Source organism: Macaca fascicularis, chromosome 1, assembly GCF_037993035.2.
Source record: "Macaca fascicularis isolate 582-1 chromosome 1, T2T-MFA8v1.1".
Lineage (NCBI taxonomy): Eukaryota > Metazoa > Chordata > Mammalia > Primates > Cercopithecidae > Macaca > Macaca fascicularis.
In genome coordinates, this window is record NC_088375.1 from 167,014,597 (window position 1) to 167,030,072 (window position 15,476).

The window sequence follows — 15,476 nt, forward strand, 5'->3', positions numbered from 1 at the left end:
TAGTAGATTGAAAAATGAAAAGCGGAGGGCTGGGGCGGGGCAGGGGGGGCATTATCCTAAAAAATGGACATTGTCTACCCTAAAACCCAGTAATTTCACTCCTGGCATACAACCTAGAGAAATTCTTACATATGCCTACTAGGAGACATACATAAAATACTCCTAATAGCACTATTCTTTGTTCATGATAGCACAAAATTAAAATAATCCAAACATGGACAAAAGAAAGGATAAGTAAGTTTTGGTGTATTCGCACAATGGAAGATTATACAGCAGTGAAATGAATGAATTGTAGTTAGACCAACGAAGATGAATCTTATAAGTAATACTTTGAGATGAATACTGAGTGATTGTGGCCATGCTGTTGACCTCAAGCAGCAATTGACTTCTCCACATGGAACCCTGGAGTTGGAGACACAGAATCTCCCTTCCCACTCCTGTTTTTGGCTTTGTGAGAAAACTTTCCATCAAACACAATGGCTAGCAATGTAACCAACAAGTGAGATCCTCACTCCATGAACCCCAGAGTATTCGTTGGGAATCTCAACACGCTTGTGGTCAAGAATTCTGATGTGGAAGCAATCTTTTCAAAGTATGGCAAAATTGTGGGTGGCTCTGTTCATAAGGGCTTTGCCTCCATTCACTATGTTCATGAGAGAAATACCCAGGCTGCTGTGGCAGGAGGGAATGGCAGAATGATTGCCAGCCAAGTTTTAGATACTAATCTGGCTGCAGAGCTGAAAGTGAATTGAAGAAAAGCCGGCATGAGATGATCTGCAGCGGAGATGTACGGCTCCTCTTTTGACTTGGTCTGTGACTTTCAAAGGGATTGTTATGACAGGATGCACAGTGATCCAGCACATGCTTCTCCTCCTCCTCCTAGTGCTTGGGCTGTAGTGCCCTCAAAACGCCAGCGTGTATCAGGAAACACCTCACAAAGGGGTAAAAGTGGTTTCAATTCTAAGAGTGGGCAGTGGGGATCTTCCAAATTGAAAGGAGATGACCTTCGGGCTATAAGAAGGAATTGACCCAGATAAAACAAAAAGTGGATTCTCTACTGGAAAATCTGCAGAAATTTGAAAAGGAGGAGAGCCAACAAGGAGTAGAGTTGAAGAATGTGAACGGGCAGAGCAGCAGCTCCATGAAGTAAGATGAGACTAACGTGAAGAAGGAGTCTGAGGGGCTGCAGATGACTCTGCTGAGGAGAAGGACCTGCTGGATGACGATGATACTGAATGTGGGGGTGACCAATTGGAGATAATCAAGGATGATTAAAAAGAGGCTGAGAAAGGGGAGGATGACAGAGACAGCGCCAATGGCAGAAATGACTTTTTTTTTTCTTTTTTGAGACAGTCTTGCTCTGTCACCCAGGTTGGAGTGCAATGGCACAATGTCGGCTCACTGCAAACTCCACCTCCCAGGTTCAGGCAATTCTGCTGCCTCAGCCTCCCAAATAGCTGTGCCACCATGCCTAGCTAATTTTTGTATTTTTTTTAGTAGAGGTGGGTTTTTGCCATGTTGGCCAGGCTGATCTCGAACTCCTGACCTCAGGTGATCCACCTGCCTCGGCCTCCCAAAGTGCTGGATTACAGGTGTGAGCCACCGCACCTGGCTGAGAGCGACTCTTAAGCACATGATGGGGTTTAGAAATCCTATCCCATTATCTCTTTACCTAGGCGGCTGTCTAAGATCAAATTCCTCACCTGATTCTCTCCCCTAGTATCTTCAGCACATGCTCACTGTTCTCCCCATCCTTGTCCTTCCCATGTTCATTAATTCATATTGCTCTGAGCCTAGTCTCGTTATCACTTCCTTTGAGGCTCCTAGTAGTTTTGTTAAGTCTTACCCTGTAATTTTTGCTTTTAATTTTGATACCTCTTTACGACTGTTCGATAAAAAGGATGTATGGTTTTTATCAACTGTCTCCAAAATAATCTCTTGTTATGCAGGAGTACAGTTCTTTTCATTCATACATGAGTTCAGTAGTTGTTTCCCTACCTGCAAAGGCAATCTCATTTAGTTCAGTAGCACTGGAGGGCAGCTTTGAGTTAGAAGTATGTGGGTTATATCCCACGTACGTGTGCTGCGTGGGGCAGTGCAGCACAAATGTAGCAGTGTATTTTTGTGAATGAGAGTTGGCATGTCAAATGCATCCTTTAAAAAAAATCAGTCTTAAGATTGTTTTATAAAGTTGATATTGTGGGTTATTGTTGTGAACAGCCTGATGTTTCGGACATTTTCCCTACAAAATGAACAAGCCCTTATTAAAGGAGAAATTTGGAGAAAAATAAATAAATAGTACTTTGAATGGAGAAAAAATTATCAAAAAACACCCCAACTTACAGTATTTTTTACTGTGCATTTAAAATAATCTTCAAATACCCCAAATTTTAAAATATTATAAAAGTATTTTTAAAAAGCAAAAGAACTGAAACTCCTGCTTCTGGCCAACATGTTAGAACAGAGAGCAAATTTACTCTTCTGCCTTAACAACTTGACAACTAGAAAAATACATGAAACAATGGTTTTTTGGAAATTGGACAATAGGCAGAGCAGGACTGTAGTGTGTAAGTGAAGGAAAACAAACCAGGTGAGCTCTGTAATTGCACCAGCTTACCCCCTGAAGGGAGTTTTCAGGCAGTAGCACTGAAAAACCAAACTCCAAACAAAATCCAGTGGTAATGAAGAAAGCAGATTGGTGTTAGGGGAGAACAAGGCAGCCACAATTTACAGAGCAGAGTACTGTAGAGGAAGGAGCTATACAGGAGAGCTCCGGGGATCTGCAGAGTGATCTACTTAACCCACTTATACCTGAGGTTGCAATTTTTTGAATTTGAAAAATCAGACCTTGACGATGACATTGAGCAGTAGGATATAAATAACTCCCACATGCTTAGCGTTCCAATAATGGAACACTAGGCATTAATGGGAGTGAGAGAGAATAACCTGAGGTCAGGGAAAGACCTACCAGAAGGGAGTAGGCAGAACAATTCCTGGACCTCATATAGCACTGGAAAATATTCTTGCTTCCACAAGTCAGAGTGAACAGGTCTCATGATATATGGCGCATCAGTAGGAAACTAAGAAGTAAAACATCTTAATAGTCAGCATAAAACCTTACTAGAGGCTGCTGTGGACCCAAAACCACAAAGCTTAAAAGCAAGCTTGAAAGGATCCAACTGTTATCCAAATAACTGCATACCAGAAAAAAATTACAACATTAAAAGAATGTAAGAAAATCTAGCCACCAGCAACATAAATTCACAACGCCCAGTATCTGAGAAAAAAATAAATAACCATGAGGTATGCAAAGAAGCAGGAAAATAATATCCCAAAACATAGACAAAATCCAATCCATAGAAACTGATGCAAAAATGCTATCAATGATGAAACTAGTGCATAAGAATATTAAAACAATTCCATATGTTCAAAAGGTAGAAGAAAACATAGCCATAATGAGAAGAGAATTTGAAAATGTGAAAAAGACCCAAATGGAACATCTAGATATTATCTAAAGTAAGAAATTCACTGGATGAGATTTGTGACTTTGAATTTAAAGCACATCTCAAGTAAAAACCAAATATTGAATCTTGCTTTTTTATCCAGTCTGACAATATCAGACTTTTGATTAGAATATTTAGTAAATATTCACAGTAAATATAACCATCAAGTGCTAGAAAAGTTAGGCCATTTTGCTATGTTTTTCTATTCACTTCATCTTTTTGTTCTTGTTGCTCCTGTGTTCCTCCTTTACTCTTTTTTGTGCTAAAAATTTATTTATTTAATTTTCAATTCTGGGGTACACATGCAGAACGTGCAGGGTTGTTACATAGGTAAACATGTGCCATGGTGGTGTGCTGCACCTATTAACCCGTCACCAGCATGCATTAGCTATTTTTCCTAATGCTCTCCCTCCCCGCACTGCACCTCCCAACAGGCTCAGTGTGTGTTGTTCCCCTCTCTGTGTGCACATGTATGTTCATTGCAGCACTATTCACAATAACAAAGACATGGAATCAACCCAAATGCCCGTCAATGATAGACTGGATAGAGAAAATATAGTACATATACAACATGGAATACTATGCAGCCATGAAAAGGATTGAGATCATGTCCTTTGCAGGGACATGGATGGAGCTGGAAGCCATTATCCTCAGCAAGCCCACCGAGCAACAGAAAACCAAATACCATGTGTTCTCATTTATAGTGGGAGCTGAATAATGAAAAATTTATTCTTTTGTTCTATTTTAATTCCTCTTCTGACTTGATAGCTATATTTATTTGCTTTATTTTTTAGTAATTCCTCTAACATACCATATGAGACTGGGTGTGGTGGCACACACCTGTAATCCTAGCTATTTGGAAGGTTGAGATGGGAGGATTGTTTAAGCCCAGAAATTTGGGGCTGTAGTGTGCTATGTTGATCAGGTGTCTGTACTAAGCTTGGCATCAATATGGGAACTTCCTGGAAGGAGGGAACCACCAGGTTATCTAAGGAGGAATGAATCAGCCCAAGTTGAAAATAGAGCAAGTCAAAGGTCTGATGCTGATTAACGGCAGGATTGTGCCTGTAAATAGCCATTGCACTCCAGCCTGGGCAACATAGCGATAGCTCATATGTAATAAAAATAAAAAGATAGGCTGGGCACGGTGGTTTGTGCCTATAATCCCAGCACTTTGGGAGGCTGAGGCAGGTGGATCATGAGGTCAGGAGATCGAGACCATCCTGGCCAACATGGTGAACCCTGTCTCTACTAAAATACAAAATATTAGCTGGGCATGGTGGCATGTATCTGTAGTCCTGGCTACTAGGGAGGCTGAGGCAGGGGAATCACTTGAACCTGGGAGGTGGAGGTTGCAGTGAGCCAAGATCGCACCATTGCACTCCAGCCTGGTGACAGAGCAAGACTCCGTCTCAAAAAAAAAAAAAAGATACAATATGCATCTTTAACTTATACCAGTCTAACTCAATAAATAATGATAAAATATAGAAACTTATTGCCAGTATAGTTATAGTAGCATTTCTGTCTTTTGTGTTATTATTGTCATACATATTACATCTATACATGTTGTGAATCCTCGAGTACAGTGTTATAAAGTTTGCTTTAAAGAGTCATGTCTTTCAAATAAATTAAGAGAATAAAAAGAGAAAATATATAAATCAGTAAAATCTTTTATATCTGTGCAAATATGTACCAATTCCAGTGCTTTACACTTCCTCTTGAGTCTCTGAGTTGCCATCTGGTGTCATTTTCTTTTAGCCTAATGGATTTCCTTTAGCATTTCTTGTAGGTACAGATATGCTAGCAATAAGTTTCCTTCATTTTTGTTTATTTGAAATTGTCTTTATTTTGTCTTCATTCCTCAAGAATAATCTGGATATAGAATTCTTGGTTGACAGTGGGTTTTTTTTTTTGTTTTTTTTTTTTGTTTTTTTTGCACCTGAATATGTCGTTCCAATGTTTTCTAGCTTCCACTGTTTTCAAGAAGAAGTCAACCATTAATTGTATTATGTTCAGCCTTTATTCATTCAAACACATTTTTTTGCTTCTTTTGCTTTCCTCTCCTTCTGGGATTTCAGTTTCATGTAGGATAGACTGTTTCTAGTGATCTCATACAAGTGTCTGAGATCCTGTTCATTTTTCTTCCATCTTTTCTATATTCTTCAGATGTGTAATTTCTGTGAATCTATCTTTAAGCTCACTGACTTTCTTCGGACAGATCAAATCTTCTGTTGAGCTCATCCAAAAAATTTCATTTCAATAGAGTATTTTCAGCTCTAGCACTTCCATTAGAATCTTTTTAAACAAATTTGTTTCTCTTGTGAGATTTCCTATTTGTTCACTCATCATTAGCATACTTTCCCTTAATTATTTGAACACATATATTTTTTAATTCCTAAGACATATTTATAACAGCTGCTTTGAAATATTTTTTGCTAGCTGCAATGTCAGGGGACATTTGGAATCAGTTTTGGTTTTTTTTGGGTGGGGGGCGTGGGTGCAGTGTGGGGGAGAGACTCTCACTCTGATGCCCAGGCTGGAGTGCAGTGGCATAATCAAGCTCACTCTAACATCAAACTCTTGCACTGAAGAGATTCTCCCACCTCAGTCTCCGGAGTAGATAGAACTACTAGAACATGTACCACCATGCCCAAATATATATATATATTTGGTAGAGATGAGGTCTCACTCTGTTGCCCAGGGTGGTTATGAACTCCTGGCCTTAAGGAGTCCCCCTACATCAGCCTCCCAAAGCCCTGGGATTACAAGTTTGAGCCACTGTACCCAGCCTGGAATTAGTTTTTATTGACTGTTTTTCATATCTTGAGTAGGGGTCATACTTTTCTATTTCTCTATATTGGGGATGGGGGTTAAAAAGTAGAATTGCAAATAACATGTTCAGTAATTTTGGATTCTTTTTCTTCTTCTTAAACCAATATGTTGGGTGGAGGCTATGCTAAGACACCTCAAGCCAGCAAGACTTTCACTTTCTGCCATCTGAGTATATCCATTGAGGAGCACTTTTTTTAAAATTTTATTATTTTTTTTTTATTTTTTTTTTTTTTGAGATGGAGTTTTGCTCTTGTTGCCCAGGCTGGAGTGCGATGGCTCACCACAATCTCCGCCTCCCAGGTTCAAGCAATTCTCCTGCCTTAGCCGCCCAAGTAGCTGGGATTACAGGCATGCACCATCATGCCTGGCTAATTTTGTCTTTTTAGTAGAGATGGGGTTTCTCCATGTTGGTCAGGCTGGTCTCGAACTCCTGACCTCAGGTGATCCCCCCGCCTCAGCCACCCAAAGTGCTGGGATTACAGAGCCAGCCACTGCGCCTGGACAAGGAGCACATTTAAAGGTACGGCAGATTCTCAAGTCTCTTCAGACTTTTAATTTTAACTGGGCTCTTGGGATGCACACATAGCTTAGCATTTATTCAGAGATATGTGGAGATTTTATGATATCAGCCTTTCTATGGCTCTCTCAGGTCTATTAACAAAATTCTTCCATATTAGGTGTTCTGCCACACTTCTCAAACCAAGACAACCACCTCCAACCATTAAAACTGTAGGTTCTTGCTATTCAACATGGATATTTGCATAGGAATGCCTCCTGTGCCATGTCCAGAACAACGGAGGCCACAAACTCAGTCTTCTTATTTGGTGTGGTGAAATTTTCATGAGTGAAACTTCTAAAACTGTTACTTGACTTTGGTCATTTACCAGTGCTCCAAAATGGTTGTTGTTAATAATTTTGTCCAGTTTTATACTTGTTTGCTGTAGAAAGAAACTTCTCTACCTCTTCTCCATGCCATCATTATAGAAAGTAGAGTCTCCCTGGGATGGCCACAGAAAGCGATGAGAAGAGAAGATGATGTCAGAAAGGTGACAGAAACTAAACATATGCCACTGGAAGGTATTTTGCTTTCATTCTAAATAAAATGGGATGCTGTTGGAGAGTTTGGGGAAAATGGAATCTAAAAACGTCACTCTGTTGCTTTGCAACATACAATCACTCCTCAGTGTCAGGTGCAGGATGGGTTCCAGGATCCCCCTGAATGCCAGAATCTGCAGATGCTCAAGTCCTTGGTATAAAATGGTGTAGTATTTTCATAAACCTATGCACATCCTCCTCTATGTATTAAGTCATCTCTAGACTACCTGAAATACCTAATACAATGTGAATGCTCTGTAAATAGTTGTTATACTGTGTTGTTCAGGGAACAGTGACAAGAAAAAAAAAAAGTCTGTGCATGTTCATTAAAGACTCAACCATCATAGACTTAACTATCGTTTGATCCACAGTTGGTTCAGTCTGTGAATTCAGAACCGACAGAGATGGAGGGTCATCTGTATATTGTAACAGAACATGTGGGCAGGCAGGGCAACCAAAAAAAAAAAAAAAAAAAGAAAGTAGAGTCTCCAAGCAGAATTTCTTTTTCTTTTTTTGTAGAAATTGACAAGCTTATTCAGATGGAAATACAAAGGACCTAAAATAGTCAAATAATTTTGAAAAGGTAAAACAAACTTACTCTACATGACTCCAAGACTTTCTCTACAAATGGTATGGTATTGCCATAAAGAAACACATAAAGATTAACTGAAAAGAGTAGAGATACAGAAATGGGCCTGCTCATATATGGTCAATTGATTTTCAACATGCCAAGGTATTTCAATGGGGAAATAATAATCTTTTCAATAAATGGTGTTAAAGCAATAGGCTCTTAACTTATCCCATACACAAAAATTCACTTGAAATGCATCATAGACTTAAATATAAGAGCTAAAACTACTAAACTTACAGGAAAAACAATTTAGCAGATTATTGCAATAACTTTGAAATAGGCAAAGATTTTTAAGATGGGATACAAAAAATCATAAAAGAAAAAAATTGATAACACTTAAAAATGTTTAAAATAGTATTTTAAAATTTTTAAACATTTGTTCTTTGAAAGACATTGTTAAGAAAATGGAAAGGCAAACCACAGACTGGGAGAATACTTTGCAAAACAAGTATTTGATAAGACTTGTATCTAGAATATATAAAGAACTCTTACAACTTAATAACAAGAAGATAAAAATCTAATTTTAAAAATGAGCAAAAGATATGAAAAGATACCTTATCAAAGAAAATATATGGATGACAAACACATAAAAAGATGTTCGACATTATTAGTTAGTAGAGTAATGCAAATTAAAACCACAATGAGATATCACTATATACTAACTTGGATGGCTAAAGTTAAAAAACCAAAAAAAAAAAGAAAACCGATCATACTAAATGTTGATGAGGAGCACCCCAAACTCTCATACACTGCTGGTGGAGATGTAAAAATGGTGCAACCACTTTGGAAAAAGCTTGGTAAATTCTTATAAAGTGAAACATACACTTTCCAAACCACCCAACAATCCCATCCCTGGGTATTTACCCAAGAGACATGAAAACATATGTTCACATAAAGACCTGTGCTTGAATAGTCAAAGCAGCATTAGTCATGATAACCTAAAACTGCAAACAACCCAAATGTCTCTCAACTGCAAATGGATAAAGACATTGCAGTATATCCATATAGTGTAATAGTATTCAGCACAAGGAATGAACTATTACTACATACCATAGCATAGATGAATCTCAAAAGCATTATGCTAACTGAAGGAAGTCAAGCACAAAAGACTACATACTATATGATTCCATTTATATAAAATCCTAAAAAAGGTAAGACACTAGTTGCAGAAATTAGTGTTTGCTAGTGGTCAAGGATAGGGATAAAAATTGACTTGTGGCGGGCGCAGTGGCTCACGCCTGTAATCCCAGCACTTTGGGAGGCCAAGGCGGGCGGATCACAAGGTCAGGAGATCGAGACCATCCTGGCTAACACGGTGAAACCCAGTCTCTACTAAAAATACAAAAAATTAGCCGGGCGAGGTGGTGGGTGCCTGTAGTCCCGGCTACTTTGTAGGCTGAGGCAGGAGAATGGTGTGAACCCAGGAGGCGGAGCTTGCAGTGAGCCAAGGTCATGCCACTGCACTCCAGCCTGGGTGACAGAGCAAGACTCCTTCTCAAAAAAAAAAAGAAAAAGAAAAAAGAAAATTGACCTGCAAAGAAGCAAGAGAAAATGTTTTGGGATGAAAGAAATGTTCTGGATCATGACTATGGTGGTGATTACATGATGACATATATCTAGCAAAATTCATTGCATTGTATTTTTTTAGAAATGGGGTCTCACTATGTTGCCCCAGATGGCTTCAAACACCTCAGTCTCCCAAGTAGCTGGGACTACAGGCATGTGCCACCATGCCAAGCATGTACTTTTAAATTATGTGAATTTACTGCATATAAGTTATTTGATAGCAAATCTGATTAAGAAAAAAATCAAGGGAGTGATTAAAAAAAAACAAAATTTAGGATAATGGTTACCTTTGGAGGGGATGTAGGGAGATGGAATCTGAGGGATGCCTGTAAGAACCTTGAATATTGGTGATGGTTATGTAGTTTTTCTGTGTGTTCAATGAAAATGTAAAATAATAAGGAAAAATGAGCAAATGGGGAGAAGAAATATGGACACATGTAGACAACCTTAGAAAATCAAGGTAGCAGCTAAGAAAGAATGTGATGTTAAGGCTTTTGTTGGTTTTTAAATACAGGAGGTGCTAGACCATGTTATGCCAATAAGAATGACTTACTAGACAGACGGGGAGAGAGAGAGGAAGAGAGAGAGAGAGAGAAAGAGAGAGAGAGAGAATAATGATGGAAGAAAAAGGGAACCAAAAAGGAGCAAAGTCCCTGGGAGAAGAGAGGATGGCTTTTGGAACAAGTGAAGGGATCAGCCTTTGCTGGTGGGAGGGTCCCTTTCTGCATGGTAACAAGCAGGAAGGAAAAAATGGACCCAGATTCAGTTAAACTTAGGAACTCAGTGGTGGGAAGATGAAGCAATTTTCTTCTAAAGATTTTAATTTTCTCAATAAAGTATAGTTGAAGCCATCAGTAGAAGTGGGGAGGAGTAGGAGGTTTGAGGAAAGTGTTTGAAATGACTATCCGGAGAGTACAGTGAGGATCTCATCATAGAATACATGCTTAGTGCCAGGTAAATAACAGCCCTTCCTTCCACCTAGTGTGCCCACTTCAGCTCAACTCAGTGCCTCTGTTGACTGAGGGTTATTTACTCCTGTGGCTGTGGTCTGGAGTGGAGAAGTGCTCCGTCAGTAGGTAATGAGTAAGAGTCAGCAGAGGAGGCAGCTGTCTTCCTGGCAGTCTCCTTACCCTGGATCGGTCATCGAAAACATTGCTGGAGATCTGTTTACAGCATTTTGCAATTCAAGAAGGGTAAGAAAGGACTTCACCCTTCTCGCAGGAGACCTGCAAGTTTTGCTGGCTAATTTAATATTTCTAGGTAGGCTATTGCTAAGCAGTGTTTTCTCGGGTAGTTTTTGTTTTGGGCATATGTACATGGTGCTATTTGATGTGTACTGAATTGATCAATTGATTGCTCATTTTACTGTGTTTCCACTCTGTGATATCCTGTACTATAACATATGTTATATATATGTGTGTATACATACTATAATATATAATATACTATAATAGTATTTCCTACTTAGATAGAACTTGTGCTTTACCTTTGTGCCTGCCTGCCACTGAGACACTTAATAAATGTGGCATGAACTAATCAATCAACGAAAATGTATTTATCAAATAGTTATTGTGGTGCTTGAGAGACAGGCTCAAGTAGCAAGAAGTGCAGACAGGCCCTGCCATCAACAATCTGGTTGTTAAGACATACACATAATAAAGAGACAGTGTGGTGTAGTATCAACGTACAGAATTTGGAGTTAAATTTGAAGTTTGTAGAAATTAACTAGATTCATGACCTTGAGCGAATTGCTTTACTTTCTGTGCCTCAGTTTTCTTGTTTTTTATTTTTATTTTTATTTATTCATTTTTTTAAAAATAGAGATGAGGTCTCATTATGTTGCCCAAGCTGGTCTCAAATGCCTGAGCTCAAGTAATCCTCCTGCCTTGGCCTCCCAAAGTGCTAGCATTACACACGTGAGCCACCACACCTGGCCGGTTTTCTTTTTTTAAAAAAAGTAGGGACTTAGATCATGGTAAGACATGAATGAGATAAAACAGGTAAAATGACTAGCATAGTAACCAACTGTAGTTAAAGCTTAATAAAATTAACCCTGTCACATGGAGATATCTTGTTAATTAAGTGCTCCATTCGAGGTGCAGACAGTCATTTTGTCAGCTATCAAATAGAAACCATTGTAGTACATATTATCTGTATTATTTCATTTGGTCATCATAATACCCCTGTGAGATGGGAGGGTTTTAATGCCTATTTTACAGATGAGGAAACTAAAATGCACATTGGTTAATCGATTTGCTCAAGGTCAGACAGCTAGTAAATGGCAGAATTAAGGAATCCAAACCCAGGCAGTCTTTTAACTAGATGTTAGTAATTATAGTGGTATTAATAGTACTACTGGTGGCTGTTGTAGGAGTGAGAATAATGAGACAGCACTTTGGTAGGGGTAGGATCTGAGTTTGGCTTTTAAATATAGCAAGATTTCTGCAGGCAGAGAGAGAGATGACGTCTCCCCAAAACAGAGACCAATTGTGAGCAAAAACTCAGAGTCTGGGCAGGTGCAGGCTTGCTCACAGAATTAGGCCTTTTTGAACCCTGCAGAGGGTCTGTCTTATAGGGAAATAGCATAAGATGGGACCCAAAAGAATGAGTTAGGGTCTGATGTGGCAAGAAGTAAATACTAGAATAAGACATTTGCTTTGATCTGGGATTCCAGCCTGGAACTCAGGACGTAGGCTGGGCTAGAAATGAAGATTTGGGATTTGTGTGTACAGAGATGGTAAAAATGTCCTATCTTACATCCTTACAGAGCTTTAGCATTTGCCTGATGCTTTCCCATCTGACGTTTTGCTGAGCCTCACAATAGCTTTATCACTGGGATGGACAGGTCACTCCTATTACATGAGTTATGTGTGAAGTGCCTGCTTCAGAGTAGGGACTTCATTAAGGTCACTTCCTTTTTCATGGACAAGACAATGAGAGCAAAGATGTTAAGTAACTTGCCCAAGTTCACAGAACTTCTAAACATTGGAGCTAGGACTTGAAAGCAACTCCTTTGCTCTCCGCTGATTCAGTTTTCCACACTTTCCATGGTAAGCCCAGTAATTATTTCTAATACTGAAATTTATTCAACACACAATTCAGTTGAGCTCCTACTGTATGTCTCACATAGTATCAGGCTATAAGGATGCAAAGATAAATATGTTTACTTTTTTTTTTTTTTTTTTTTTTTTTCCAGACAGAATCTCACTCTGTCGCTCAGGCTTGAGCACAGTGGTGCGATCTTGGCTCACTGCAACTTCCACCTCCTGGCTTCAAGCGATTCTCCTGCCTCAGCCTCACAAGTAGCTGGGATTACAGGCATGCGCCACCACACCCCACAGATTTTTGTATTTTTAGTGGAGATGGGGTTTCACCATGTTGGCCAGGCTGATCTCAAACTCCTGCCTGACCTCAAGTGATCACCTCGTCTCAGCCTCCCAAAGTGCTGGGATTACAGGCATGAGCCAACGTGCCTGGCCTCTTTTTTTTTTCATTTTTTAAATTTTTATTTATTTATTTACTTATTTATTTATTTATTTATTTTGAGACAGGGTCTGCTCTGTCACCCAGGCTGAAGTGCAGTGGTGTAAACATTGCTCACCAAACCCTCAAACTCCTGAGTTCAAGGGATCCCCCCACCTCAGCCTCCCCAGTAGTTGGGACTACAGGCGCAGGCCACCACAACTTACTTGTTTACATATTTTACAAATATGCTCACAAATCATTGGGGAAAGTGGGGTTTATATTTTTCAAAACCCAGAATTTGGCAAGTGCAGAGATGGTAGTGGGCACACAAGTGTTATGGAATGGGTGGGTGAGGGGAGAATGGCTTCACAGAGAAGGCAAAGATTGAAGTGAGCCACGTATGCAAAGTACGCTCTTACTCATGGTCTGAATCTCACACTTAACTCTCCCAGGATATCAAGTGTTAGTAGATACTCTGGAACTAATGAGCCTCCCACAGGAGAAGTGCAACAAAGAAGCAGGGCAAGTGGACACATGTGGCAGCCTGGGAGTACACCCCCAGATCTCCTTAGAGAGAACCAGAATGGGAGGAGTGTAGTAGCTGACAGCCTGTAGCTGCTGCCCTTTTGGGGTTCAACTGCATCATTCCTACTGAGGTGACACTCCCCAGGCTGCTCCCAGCCAACATCAGAGCATGGCAAAGGTACTAGAGCCAGGTCATTCCTGCTCAACATGGGAGTCCTCTGACAAGCACTCTGCTCAGGAGCTCAGCAGCCTGGCCCACACTTGCTCAGAGGTGCACAGCAACCTGGCACTCTTCCTAGCCAGTCCTCCCTTCCCCTCTCCTACAGGTGGGATTCCAGGTGCGCCACCAAGCCTGGCTAATAATTTTAGAGATGAGTTCCTATTATGTTGCTCAGACTGGTCTCGAACTCCTGGCTTCAAGGGATCCTCCCGCTGTGTGAGGCTCTCCCCACCTCCTCCTGATCCTCCTTCAACCGACACAATAGTGTTAGAGAGGGAGAGAAACCCAGAGTAAAACTATTGGGAAATGCCTTTGTTTCGTAAGTGAGGAAAGGAGGAGAATGCCGCACATCATGGAGGAAGGGGAAATCAGCGGAAGCCCTGTGGCCGAGACTTTGAGCACATTTCAGGAGGGCAATTCACAGCTGGATTCTGAAGAGAAAATAAGGGTAATGAGAATACCCACAGCTACATGCCAGGAAGACAACCAGGGCTAAACATTTGAAAAATCGTAAATAAAGTTATGATTGAATGAAGGAACAGAGATAGAGAACTTATTAGGGTGTTTAAAGCCAGCAGCTGCAACAGAAAACCCCAAACTCTCAGGTGGTTTAACCTAATAAAAGTTTGTTTTTCACTCACAGCAAGACCAGTTCTGGTCATGAGACCCTTCTCTACCTCGAGGCTTGTCCTTATAAAGCAAGAGTCTGCATTGATGCCAAAGAAGGGGAGGAGAGGACAGGGGATGGGGGGTTTTTAAGGGTCTGGCCTAGCAGTGGCCTGCATCCCTTCTCCTCACACGTCATTGTGAGGCACATAGCCTCAATCTAAGAGGGAGGGTGGAGAAAATATCTGTGCCTGCGTGCCTAGGAAAGAGGAAAATAACACAAGAGTGGGCAAACCCATAGCATTATCTCTGCCACATGGAATATGCCACCACAGTGTTTTGCAATTAGGAACGCATTATAAACCCACATAAAGGTTAATATATACATGGGGATGGGGTGGAGCATTTAAACCAGTCAAATATTTTAACAGACAGATTGCAAGATTGCAAGGAGTGAGGGAAAACAGGAGAGATTGCCAGGAAGTGGAGGTAACAATGCTGCCTCCAGGAATCCTTAGGTGCTGTCCACCCACCAGCCTCTGATCCCAGGGTGAGAACTCCTCTCTCATCACTCATCTTGCCAACTGTATGCAAAATGTTTGCTCTCTTCCCTAGGCTGTGAACTCTTCGACAAGGGGATGCTGTGTGCTTCATGTCTGTACCCCCAACCCCCAGCACAGGGCGTGGCACAGAGTCACTGTCAATTGGATGAATAGAAAACATTCACCACTCTAGAGATTATGATTTAAGGGATCTGGAGTGGAGAACAGGCATCCATACTTAAAAGAAAGTTATTTATTTACTTAAAATTGTAAAATATATACAACATAAAATTTACCATTCTAGCTTTGTTTTTTTTTTTTTTTTTTTTTTTTTGAGATGGTCTGGCTCTGTCATCCAGGCTGGAGTACAGTGGCATGATCTTGGTTCACTGCAGCCTTAACCCCCTGGGCTCAAGCAATCGTACCGCCTCAGTTCCCCAAGCTGGGACCACAGGCGTGTGCCCCCACACCTGGCTAGTTTTTAATTTTAA

The 15,476-nt window shown here is 40.4% G+C and overlaps 1 pseudogene; it reads left to right on the plus strand.

The window, feature by feature from the left end:
• The first annotated feature begins 476 nt into the window (after positions 1-476).
• Positions 477-1,398, plus strand: LOC107127239 (heterogeneous nuclear ribonucleoproteins C1/C2 pseudogene; annotated as a pseudogene).
• Positions 1,399-15,476: the final 14,078 nt, after the last annotated feature.